This window comes from Sinocyclocheilus grahami, unplaced genomic scaffold (assembly GCF_001515645.1).
Source record: "Sinocyclocheilus grahami isolate Dianchi unplaced genomic scaffold, SAMN03320097.WGS_v1.1 scaffold94.1, whole genome shotgun sequence".
In the NCBI taxonomy this organism is placed as follows: Eukaryota; Metazoa; Chordata; class Actinopteri; order Cypriniformes; family Cyprinidae; genus Sinocyclocheilus; species Sinocyclocheilus grahami.
The window spans coordinates 956,739-969,984 of NW_015505273.1; the positions used below are offsets into that span (position 1 = coordinate 956,739).

The 13,246-nt window shown below is 33.9% G+C and overlaps 1 protein-coding gene across 2 annotated transcripts in view; it reads left to right on the plus strand.

Annotated features, from left to right (window-relative positions):
• The window catches only part of LOC107587581 (protein kinase C and casein kinase substrate in neurons protein 1-like), a 36,891-nt gene that overhangs the window by 2,443 nt on the left and 21,202 nt on the right, over positions 1-13,246 (plus strand). Inside the window, exon 1 of one of the 2 annotated variants that reach the window (XM_016275410.1) lies at positions 7,718-7,838. The exons of the other annotated variant lie outside the window; for it this stretch is intronic. The gene's annotated coding sequence lies outside the window, so the exon portion shown is untranslated. Of the gene's footprint in view, positions 1-7,717; positions 7,839-13,246 lie in introns of those variants that run through there. 2 annotated transcript variants of the gene reach the window in all.

Genomic DNA, 13,246 nt, shown 5'->3' on the forward strand with positions numbered 1-13,246 from the left:
ATCCTTTCACCTGATGAAGTCAAAGCCATAAAGTATACTGTAGCTCTTTAACTGGATTGTGTTGGAGGACTCGTTCACCTTGATGGTTATACTGTTGAAATCTCGTTCTGGATCTGTCCTTCAGCCTCTAGTGGCTTCGGATGGCGACTGAAACCAAGGAGAGCGTGTCCTTAGAGGCTTTCAACTGAAGGTTCAATACAAGGTCCTCAAGGTCTGAACGCTTATCAGTGGCGTAAAACTCTCAGTGAGTCACAAGGTATTCTTCAGTTTCAAACTCTGCTGAAATTCCTTTAGAAAGTAGATTATCATTCCATATTGCCAAAATGTACGGTTCAGTATGCAGTGAGTAGCACACTAGTATTCCGTTCTGAATGATGTGTCTGTTCAGTTGCATAACTGACCTCTGACCTGGTGACAGCGCTAATTCCTGTTCCTTTGATTTATCACTAGTTTTTGTTGGTACTGTTTTTTTAATGGAGCTTTGTGTATATATATATATATTTTTTGCTAATATTATTTGCTACCTAGTATTTGTGTAATCAGTTTGGCATTGTATTTCTAAAATTAATTTGGTACTTTATAAAATCCATTGAATATTTTATATATAAAAATAATTTATAAAAGGAATATAATAATGAAATTTTATTTTATTTAGAATATTAATTTAGTATTTTATTAATGAAATTAATTTCACATTTTATTTATAACATTCTAGTTTACTTATAAAATCTAATTTGTATTTTATTAATAAAAATAATTGAGCATTTTTAAAAATAAAATTCTGTAGTTTATTTGAAAATGTAAGCTGATATTGTATTAATACAATGTAAAATTGTATTTATAAAATCAATTCAGTAGTTTATTAATAAAACAAATTTTGTATTTTATTTACAAAATTAATTCAGTAGTTTTGTAATGTAATTTGGTATTTAAAAAAAATAATTTTGAAATGATTAATTTATCAAATTAATTCAGTAGTTTATTTTAAAATGTAATTGAGTATTTTATTAATAAAATCAATTTTGAAATGTATTTCTAAAAGTGATTTAGTAGTTTATTTTAATAAAGCAATTTGGTATTAATACATTTATTTAGGATTTTATTTATAAAATGAATTTGGTAGTTTATTTCCGTTATTTGGTATGTTATTAATACAATTAATTTAGTATTATATTCATAAAATAAAAGTATGTGCTATTCTTTTGTTATTATTTACATGATTCAAATCAGTATGTGGTTTCAGTATTGGACTTTATAATGTAGATTTTGATCCTTTTGTTATTTTTATTTAGAAAGTATAGGAAGAACAGAAAAAAAGAATTGTAGAAAAGAAAAGAGAAATTTGATCAGAACATAGTTTCTGCTCGAATTTGAACCTGAGCCGCTGCGAAGAGCAGGAAGAGAGCATTTTATGAGTCTAGGCTCGTAGGATATATAGGATAGATTACGCTGTTCTTCTTTGAAGCCATCAATGCAACAAGATCTCAGCTGCTGCAGCTCTCCAGCGTCATATTACCAGGAGGCTGGCTTGCTTTTGGACAGATTCTCATGTGTGTCTGTGCCGGTGTGGATATCAGCTGCGCTGTGACCTTGCCTTGCCACACGAACACGTGCAAATCCGTACAGATACACTTCTGGCTGCTGTGAGATCCTGCATTGATATCTCTCTGCAGTCTCGCCCAAGTTTCTGTCTGTCTGTGAGATGGACAGAGATAGAGGGAAACAAATTGAAGAGGTGCATGGTAGGACGTATCGATTAAGACTAAACGCTTGAGAGAAGAAGACACCAATGAGATGCTGAGATGCGAGATTTATGCTTTGAACATTGCCAAGCAGCAAGTCTGCAACGATCCGATATAAATGATCCGTTCCTCGGTTTCTAAACGTCTCTGAAGATGTTTACTTGTGCCTCACGAATGCTAAAAAGATGTGGGAGGAAGACCTTACTTGATGCTTAGTGCAGTTCGTTAGATATTTCCACAACCCCACCCATAAGAAAGAAAATCATGAATGAGATCTCTATAAAATCTCTATTGTTTGTTTCTCCTAGACTTCTTTTTACTGAGTAAAATTTGCGAAGATTGAGAGTAAATCTTGTGTACTTCAGTCTCTTAAAGGAATAGTCCACTAGGAACAGATTTGGAGAAATGTAGCATACATCACTTGCTCACCCATGGATCCTCTGCAGTGAATGGGTGCCGTCAGAATGAAAGTCCAAAACAGCTGATAAAATCATCACAGTAATCCACACCACTCCAGTCCATCAATTAACGTCTTGTGAAGCCAAAAGCTGTGTGTGTGTGTTTTTAAGAAAGAAATCCATCAAGGTGTGTTTAACTCTTTTAGGAACCAAAAATAGCTCTGCTATGGCATCACTGTGAAACCCCCCTTTGTTTTTAAGTGTGTTTTGTTTCAGAGCCTCAGTGGTGGTGCTAGGGTGTGACTGTCATCATTGCTGTTAACAGTTATGCAACGCCTCCAACACATTAAGACGCACATGCACGAGAGAGATAAAGGGAGTGTGCATTGCTCTCTGGAGTATTCAGAATGAATGAATCACTCTCAGTTTATGACTCTATTCCTACACAAAGCATCACCTGTGATGTTCAAATCCAAACACAGCTGTGGAGACACTAACATAGCACTTGATTTCCATTAAACAGAGATGTTTATTACAGGCAGGAATCGCTGTTATTGCTCATGCGTCACTGTAAAAAGTGATTGTGATTTTAACAGTAAAAGACTGTAAAAATGCTACGGTAAAAACCTGTTAACTGGTTAACAGTAAGTTTCCATACTATATAAGGTGAATAAATGTAATTACAATTAATGTAATTTTACAGTAAAATACTACTGGTTTTTGGAAGTGAAAAAGAAAAAGTAATTGAAAAACCGTAAATTGACACTCCCAGAATTCCCTGCATGATACTTCATATTTGATGTTTATTTGTTGAAATAACATGCTTCTTAGTTTTTTCTTCTTAGTTGTGTACATTAGGGTTTAATCTTACATCTAATGTTGTTAGATTAATGTTTATTGCATTATTTCAGTTTCATGTGTGTCACCATGATGGGGTTTAGTGTTTGTGTGAATGACACCGTGCACCTTCTATATAAAAGTATTGTCCTCAGCTCGTAGAAAAGCTGTTTGTGATGAGCTTTGGTTCATCGTGTGACTTTCTCATCACCACCAGTTTTTGGTGGTTATCAGTGCATTTCAATGGTTCAAAACAGATATTAACACTTCAATATGTTGGTTTATTAACATTACATCCGTTAATGAAATACGGTATTTTATTGTGAATTTAAGTTAAATCTGTAAAACCTCAAATGTTGCTACCATATTTTTTTACGGTGAAGTTCTGGCAACCACAGCTGCCGGTATTTTACCGTAAATGTCACAGATTTTTTTTTACAGTGTTGGCAGTACTGTTATTGTTAACGGAAACTATTAATGATTGATTGAAATAAAGCTAAAATAAAAATAGATAAATATTAGATGAAACTTTAACTTAAAATTAAAATTTAAAATGTTGTCTTAGCAAATAACTGAAATAAAATAAGTTAAAGTAGTAAAATTACTAAAACTAAATTCAAAAGAAATGAAAGCTAAACAGATATTATAAAAATAAAAGCTAATAAAAGTTACTAAAACACAAAAATTTAAAGGAAAATAAAAACTGAAATAAAAGATAAAATATGAATAAATACTCTAATAGTATCTAAATAATACTAAAATAACACTGATTGAACAAACTCCAAAAACTGTTTTAAACCTGGTCTTTGCCAAACGCATGAATGAACAAATTCATTATCTAATGCAATTGTCTTGCATAAATAGTATCACTTTTATGGCTGCTGTGGGAATGTAAATCCTGCCTTTCAGTTAAAAAAAGCCAATCAGCTTATTGATCATGCATATGCATTACCTGGACCTGAAAATTTGAGCTAAAGTGGCATTTTTTATGTCATTGCTGACACTCGTATTCGAAAATGAGTGTCATTTTTGTCATTCTTTAATGGAATATTTGACCCCAAAATGTAAATTTGTTAAAAATTTCATCACCCTCAGGCCATCCAAGATGTAGATTCATCAGAACAGATTTGAAGAAATGTAGCATTACATCACTTGCTCACCAGTGGATGCTCTGCAGTGAATGGGTGCCATCAGAATGAGAGTCCAAACAGCTGATAAAAGCATCACAATAATCCACACCACTCCAGTTCATCCATTAACATCTTGAGAAGTGAAAAGCTGCATGTGTGTAAGAAACGAATCCATCATTAAGATGTTTTTAACTTTAAACTGTTGCTTCTGGCTAAAATATGAGTCCATAATCCATAATAATGCTTCCATCCCCTGTTGTCCTCTCACGTTAACATCCACTGACATATTTGTTTAGAGCTGTTTTGGCTTGATCTATGCATATTTCTCTTCTGATTCAGACGAGACGACTTTTTCAATGGTGAAAGCAACATTATGGATAGAGGACCGTGTGTGTGTGTGTGTGTGTGAATGCAGTGTTGGTAATGGATGCTCTGTGCTGCCTCTGCCTCTGTATTTCACTCTTGAATGCACTGAACAGGAGCTAAGCAATGTGTGGGAGATATCTATTTTATTGTGTTTAGAGGCACAAGCATGAGGATGAGAGAGGCATGTAAGGGTTTATTATATGCAAAGAAACTTTGAAATAATGTAAAGGCCTAATAACTCATTTGTTGGTAGCTGCTGACTGCTCATTTTTGTCGTTATGGTTCATTTATGTGGCTTTCATTAGTTTCCGGTTTGCAGTGAGCTGCTCTTAGATTGGGTTTCATGCTGAGACACGAGCCGAGAGAGAAAATACACGGCCTGAACGTTAATATGGTTATTTAGGCACAGAATAGAAGAGCACCCTTTGAATTTCCCTTTGGGTCGTGGAGAAAATTGGACTTCTGAAGGTGAAGAAAAGGCCATTGTCGGCGTTGAAAATGGGTTTGAACTCATGTGAAATTGGAAAGACATTAGCAGAGTGAATCTGTGAGGCGCATCTTCTGGAAATTAGCCAGTGCAATTAACCTGACTTGAGGTGCTGAGCAGGCTAAAGACAAGCGAGATCCCCGTCAAACTCTGAGGTTCGGTATAATCACACTGCAGAATAGAGCAGAACAGAATAGCTTTGCTATATATATATATATATATATATACACACACACACACACACACACACACACAAATTTTTTACATTCTCTGGTGTTATTTTAATATTAATAATATACTATATGTTATTATATATTATATATCTATTATATATTTGTATGAGCTTTTACTTTGTATTTTCAGTTTTATTTTCATTTTATTTTTATTTAAAGTTTTAGTAATTGTTTTATGTTGTTTTGTCATTTTTATTTATTTTTAATGTATATATTGTTTAAAGTAATTTATTTTATTTATAATGTTTAATTTTTTATTTCTGATTTAGTAATTTTAATATTTCAACTTATATATTTCAGCTTACTAGGGTGTTTTTTGTAGTTGCTGGGGTGTCGCTATGTGATTGCTTTGATGTTCCAGGTGGTTGTAAGGGTGTTGCTATGTAGTTTCTTGCTTGTGTCATTTTTGTTAGGTTTTGATTATTTTTAAGCATTTCTATACAGTTTTAATTTATTTTTATTTCAGTTTTAATTTAAGTAATTTTAGTACTTTAGCTAAGGCATTGCTATGTGGTTGCTAAGGTGTTCTTCATGGTTGCTATGGCGTTGCTGTGTGGTTGCTAGGGCATTGCAATGTTTGATGCTCTGATGTTCCAGGTGGTTGTTGGGGTGTTGCTATGTGGTTTCTTTTGTGCTTTTGTCATTTTTATTAGATTTTTTTAGCTTTAATTCATTTTTATTTCAATTTTATTTTAAGTGATTTTAGTACTTTATCTTAAACTAATTCATTTATTTTGTTTGCTAGGTGTTCTTTGTGGTTGCTAGGGCATTGCTATGGGGTTGCTTCAGTGTTCTAGGTGGTTGTCAGAGTGTTGCTATGGGGTTGCTAGAGTGTTAAGGGTAGTTGCTAGGGCCTCTCTATGTGGTTGCTAGGGCATTGCTATGTGGTTGCTTCAGTGTTCTAGGTGGTTGTCAGAGTGTTGCTATGGGGTTGCTAGAGTGTCAAGGGTAGTTGCTAGGGCCTCTCTATGTGGTTGCTAGGGCATTGCTATGCGGTTGCTAAGGTGTTCTTCATGGTTGCTATGGCGTTGCTGTGTGGTTGCTAGGGCATTGCAATGTTTGATGCTCTGATGTTCCAGGTGGTTGTTGGGGTGTTGCTATGTGGTTTCTTTTGTGCTTTTGTCATTTTTATTAGATTTTTTTTAGCTTTAATTCATTTTTATTTCAATTTTATTTTAAGTGATTTTAGTACTTTATCTTAAGCTAATTCATTTATTTCGTTTGCTAGGTGTTCTTTGTGGTTGCTAGGGCATTGCTATGGGGTTGCTTCAGTGTTCTAGGTGGTTGTCAGAGTGTTGCTATGGGGTTGCTAGAGTGTTAAGGGTAGTTGCTAGGGCCTCTCTATGTGGTTGCTAGGGCATTGCTATGTTGTTGCTTCAGTGTTCTATGTGGTTGTCAGAGTGTTGCTATGGGGTTGCTAGAGTGTTAAGGGTAGTTGCTAGGGCCTCTCTATGTGGTTGCTAGGGCATTGCTATGTTGTTGCTTCAGTGTTCTATGTGGTTGTCAGAGTGTTGCTATGGGGTTGCTAGAGTGTTAAGGGTAGTTGCTAGGGCCTCTCTATGTGGTTGCTAGGACATTGCTATGTTGTTCTAGGTGGTTGTTATGTGGTTGCTCGGTCGTTGTTATCATCCACCTTGCAAAAACTGAAAGTCTGATTTAAAAAAGCACATTTCGTAGCAAACAAATCATACAATCTGAGGCATCATTAATGCCTGTAGCACAAACAGCACAGGACGATTTACGCAATTTACAGAACCATTTGAGATGCTTAAAGATATGGGTTTGTTCAAATCATTATCCCTCAGTGTGTGAGCAATAGCCTAGCTTATAGCAAACTCTACTAACATTAGCCGTTTAGTTATAGTCTCAGCTATTGATATCTGCTGGCCTCAGTCTGGCCTGATCAATGGTATTGACTGGTTCCTGTGGTGGGTGAGATCCAGTCCATTGTGTGCTGAACAGCTTTTAGTTGGCAATTAGCACCATTTTGCATTTTGCTCGTTGCTGGTCACAGTATTGAACAGGGCCATATCCATCAGTAGTTCCGATACTTTAAAAAAATGTTTATTCTTTCATTTAGAAATGTTCTCTCACCTACTTTTTGGGACATTAATAATATCGATGTCTGCTTCCCAGTTGACTGTGCTTCCTACTACTAGTATGCACTAAACTGTATGCACTAAAAAAGGGAAAAGCACATACAGGTGTGTGCATCATGTTATAAAATAACAAACTTCCATCGATGAAGACTTGACCTGAAATATGAGTTATATAAAAAGTGTTATTTTTGCTCTTGTTGGTGTGTTTTATTTTAGGTTGTGTCTGTCTTTTTAAGACTCAGTGTGTGGTAATGTTGACCTGTCATTCCTCTGGCTAATCATTGATCGCCTGCCGTCTTGCTGGGTGGGTTGTCAAAGTTCACTTTAATGCATGAGTGTGTGTCAGAGCAAATGTCTCTATATGGATATTTATATATACATACACATTGTGTGTGTGTGTTTGTGTGTGTGTGTGTGTGTAATAGAGAGTGGAAGTGTGAAGTTACGTTTGGCAGCTTTAGACACACCCACTGGTCTGATGTCAGGAGAATCTAGTGTCACTCGCAGGTCTTGGAACATCTTTTTCTTTTAGGCTGGATTTACCAGGTGAGAGATTGTCTTTTACAGAACAAATATTATAAGTCTAAATCAAATACTGAAAGTCTGTCTTGTGTGAATTATAGACTGTGTAAGAGTGAATGTCACGAAACCTGTCAAGAATATGTCCAGTGTATACAAGTGTCAGTGTATATTTTTCTCTAATATGTGATTACCAATGTGTGAAAAATAATGTATATTAAAATGTATTTATTGACATAATAATTTATTTCTAATAATTAATTTTTGCATGATATTTAGATTTGTGCTCAATTCAATTATTTGATAAAAAAATTCAATTGCATTCCAATACTTTTTTTATGTACTAGACTAACTTTATTAATGGAATAGAATCTACTGAAAATCAATATCGATAATAAAAGGATATACAACAAATAAAACATCTAGATCAAACAAAATGTACTTAATCATCACTTAAATAATTCAATTAAAAATAGTTTATTGTTTTTAATAATTTATTTGTTTTCAAAATATAAGTTCTTTTGATTTTGAGGTGAAATGTCATTTATTGGAAAGATAGTCAAGATGACAAAAGCTGAAAAATAGCGAGTTATAAAGAATGATGATGAATGAATGAAATTCCAGTGACATCAGACGTCAGTTATGCAAATGTATAAAACGGATAGTTCCGGTCCTTGATTCTGATTGGTTCGAAGCTGTTGTAAATTACTCTACAAACAAACACCTTTGTTTACTTGGTGTGTTCGCGTCGTACCTAACAACGCCTCTTAGCTGTTATAAATTCACTGTAAACCACAGCTTCTTGGGGCTTATTGCTTTAATGCCCGTAAGCGTCACATTAATAATGTGACATCATGCTTTATGATTGAGTGTCATCTACAGGGCTTTTATATCCAGCCCCTGTTGCTGTAACGTGAAGCTTTTCTGTCAGTATCACAAACGTGCTTGAAGTTTTCCCTCTCAGCTCAGGAAATTACGTCTTCACTTATTTCGGTATCGTCACCTTTTAGGACTGCTCTAATCAACTCGATGTGGAGCCGATAGGCTGAAATTGTGTTGACTTGCGCAGGGCAGCTTGTTAGCGACGGCCTCAGTGTGTGCAAACATACGACCTGTTTTTGTTGGCTGTGTTGAGAGCTTTTGGGAGAGAGGTGTTTAGTTTCGGTGCAGGGTGCTGCTTGAATATACTTTATTTATAGCTGCAGACAGCAAAGAGAAGCCGGTCACTTGCTGAGGAGGAGAATAAGGAATAGAAAATCACTCGTTTATATGCAGAAAAAATACGCTGAAAGAAAATTGGTGTAGGGTTTACTTGGAAACATTTTTTATATAATTTTTTTAACTGCATTAGGTTAAGTCTGATCAGATTCTTTAAGGTTACATCTGCACATTTATAAAAAAGTATTTATAAAAAATAATGAAATTCTAAAAATGTAATTTATAAAAATGGCACAAAATATAAAGCATATTAAAATTGCTATAAAAAATTTTTTTCACTCAGACATTTCATTAAGAAAATAATTTCTTATTTACAAAAAATTACAAAGAAATGGTTAGCATTTTTACAGTGTCTATACATTTATATTAAAATGTAGTATTAGGACAGTAAAATGCAAAATAGAGGAATTTTCACTGGGGGTCTCATATTTTGGACCCTGGTAATAATTAAAAAATTCTACAAGTACGAATATTTCATATATTTTCTCATTTGATGTGATGGCAGACAGAATGCGTAATAACTATTCAAGAATTATCTAAAAATGATGTTTTACGTGGACAGCATGTCACAGTGTTCTTGTGTGAGGAAATCAGCATCATGAGCCATGACATCAGATCTGGAGAGTCACATCACACATGCATGATGAAGCATTTCAGCAGACCGAGAGAAAATACAGCCCACATGGCTCGAGTTATACGAGCTTTGACGTATGTGGGTATGCGGGGACTCTAAAAACGGTTGTCGCTGTGATCCGTTAACTGAAAGCAATGAATTATTCATCAGTCCTGAGCTCAGAAGAACAGCTGATCATAATCCTGCCACTCTTGCATTTTCAGAAATGGCAAACGTGTACTGAAAATAACAAAACGGTGTAGGATTAACTAGCAATTTTCACACTGAAATGACTAGTACATTTCACAAATAATTACAAAGAGATAGCAACACATTGAATTAAACTTGAAATTTTGAAGTAGAAAGACTGTACTACAGTAATCGTTACAATTTATACATTTGAAAAATCTTTTTTTACAGTCTGGGTGGTAATAACGTTTCAAGAGAACATTCTGAGAACATTCTCCGTTAGCTGCGTATGTGGTAAAACGGAGGTGAAAGTACCAGACTTTTATTGGCAACTGAAAGCATGATCAAATTAGACAAAGTTTTCAGTAAATGAACATACAAAGGCCATGTGTTTCAATGAATGACTAACGGACATCAGGATTCTCTGCCTGCAGTTTCTGTGCTGCTCGAGTCGTCAGGATCTGTGATCTGGAAGTGCTTGTGTGTTTCTGGTATACGGTAGCGACGTTTTTATTGATCTGCGGGTCTCATGAGTGCTGCAGTGGAGGACTGCGGAGATGCAGTCACTGCAGATGTACAGCAGCAGGAGACTTCAGGGGCTTTACAGGTTATTACACGATTACAGTTTGAGTCAGTATTCATTGAAGAACTTCATTCAACAATTCCTTAAGATGGATGTGAGAGCAAGTGTTAATATACTTTAAAAATATTTTGTTGGGTAACCAAAAATCTAATATGGTAATATATAAATTAACAATTTTTAATTCAAATTATTATTATTTATTACATTTTTTAATTAATTGAAATTATTTTTTTATTTTTTTTATTTTTTTGCTATTTATTACAACTGAATCAACCTGACTGCATTAGGTTACATCTGATCTGACAGAAACAGCTTCTCTAAGGTTACATCTGAAAATTTTTAACAGTGACAGAAATGAATATAAAACAGCAAAATGGTATTTATACAAATAGCTATAAAACAGAAATTATAAAAACTATCAAATTTATTTTATTTTATTTTTTTATATTATTTTGTACTGTAAAAATAGTGTAAAATAATATTTATAAATGAAATTATATATTATTTATTTATATTTATACTATATAATTATTTATAAAATTATATTTGTACATTTTTAAGAGGCTATTTACCACCCAAATATGGTTTGAGTGTGTGTGTGGGCTTGACTTCTTTTGCTGCACATGCTGTTCTTCCTGCTGACTGATCAATAAGAGTCAGTTCTCCTCCTCATCCGTATCTCATTATGTCCTTTTTACTTCTTCTTCATGCGAGGTTGGTGGTTTGAGGCATACTAGAGAAATGCATTGCAGATTTTTACTTATATGTAGCAGCATTGGTGTCGTTTAACATGTTGTTCTCACATTTTATAAAAGCAATAATCCACTTGTTGGATTACATGTTAACTGACATGTTAAAGTGATTTAAGGGGTCCTGCTTCACACAAAATCCCCGTGGTAAAAACACACATCTTTAAGTTATCTCTACCTTTTGAATGAGTTTTATATCATTTCTTAGCTTGGTTTCTCTTTAGCTGTGATTGAATGTGACGTTTTTGAGGGCTGTCGACATGTAACACGCGTAACCGTACTATATCTTCAGACTTTGAACAGTAGTCGAGCAGCTTCAGATAAGTTATCTGAACACAGCCGCAGCAGCATTCCTTTGAGCATCTGTGATGATGTCAGACCCCATTCATCACTGTTTATTTCTGATTTTTCAAAAGAGTTACGAAAATAGTTCATCCAAAACTAGTGGTTTTCAATGACACGAGGGATAGTAAATGATATGAGAATAGTCATTTTGGGGTGAACTGTCCCTTTCAATTGCTCGGTCTCATTGAACAAGGATGCATTAAATGGATCAGTAGTGACAGTAAAGACTTTTATAATGTTACAAACGATTTCTGTTTCAAATAAATGCTGTAGATTTTTCAAAAGAGTTACGAAAATAGTTCATCCAAAACTAGTGGTTTTCAATGACACGAGGGATAGTAAATGATATGAGAATAGTCATTTTGGGGTGAACTGTCCCTTTAAATTGCTCGGTCTCATTGAACAAGGATGCATTAAATGGATCAGTAGTGACAGTAAAGACTTTTATAATGTTACAAACGATTTCTGTTTCAAATAAATGCTGTTATTTTGAACTTTCTGGTCATTGAGGAATCCTGAAAAATGTATCACGGTTTCCACAAGAATACGAAGCTGCTTAATATCATCTTAATTATTTTTTAATTATCCAAAATGTTTCTTGAGCAGCAGATCAGCATATTAGAATGATTTCTGAAGATCATGTGACACTGAAGACTGGAGGAATGATGCTGAAAATTCAGCTTTGCATCACAGGAATAAATTACAGTTTACAATATATTCAAATAGAAAAAAGTTATTTTAAATTGTAATATTATTTCACAATTTTATTGATTTTACTGCATATTTGATAAAAAAAATGCAGCCTTAGTGAACATAAGAACATTAAAACATCTTACTGACTCCAAGCCTTTGAAAAGTATATATATTTAGAATAAATAAATCTTTTGCTTACTTTTTCAGTATTGCCAAAGGCAGACTAACAAGTTGGACTGTTACTTAAAGCTCAACTGCATTAATGGCCTGATGAGAAATGAGAAACTTATGCTAAGCTTTGGTTGGTAATCAGTCGTCAACATGCCAGTGGACATTGTTATGTCCCTGTCTTTTTATAACACAGAAACTCATTCATCAATCATTAACATCGCTGTATTTAATACTCACCTGTCATGGAAAAATGTCAGGAAATGTTCCAGCTGTTCTGTCATTCTTGGTCTTTGTTTATTATTTTCATGTATGCTATTTATTGTGTTTAAGTATCACATAAATGTTAAGCATCATTTCATGAGATGGTAAAAATGCTATAAAACTATCATTATGAAGGAAATCCATTGAAAATAATATCACCGAATATTGTCTTCAGTGTTGTTTTTGTTGAAAATAAATAGAAGCCTTTAAGCTGAATTCCAATTCAAGACCCAGTTTAAAATTATTTAATTTAATTTATTTAATTTTGATATTTTATTATAAAATATATATATTATAAAATGTACCATGTGCTATTAAATGAATTGATAAAATAATAAAATAATATTTGTAAAATTAAAAAAATGCTATAAAATTATAAAAGAAATCCATTGAAAATAGCACCAAATATTGTGTCTTTAAAGGGGTCATATGATGTTACTAAAAAGAACATTATTTTGTGTATTTGGTGTAATGAAATGTGTTTATGTGGTTTAAGGTTCAAAAAACACATTATTTTCCACATACTGTACATTATTGTTTCTCCTCTATGCCCCGCCTTTCTGAAACACGTCGATTTTTACAAAGCTCATCGGTCTGAAAAGCGAGGTGTGCT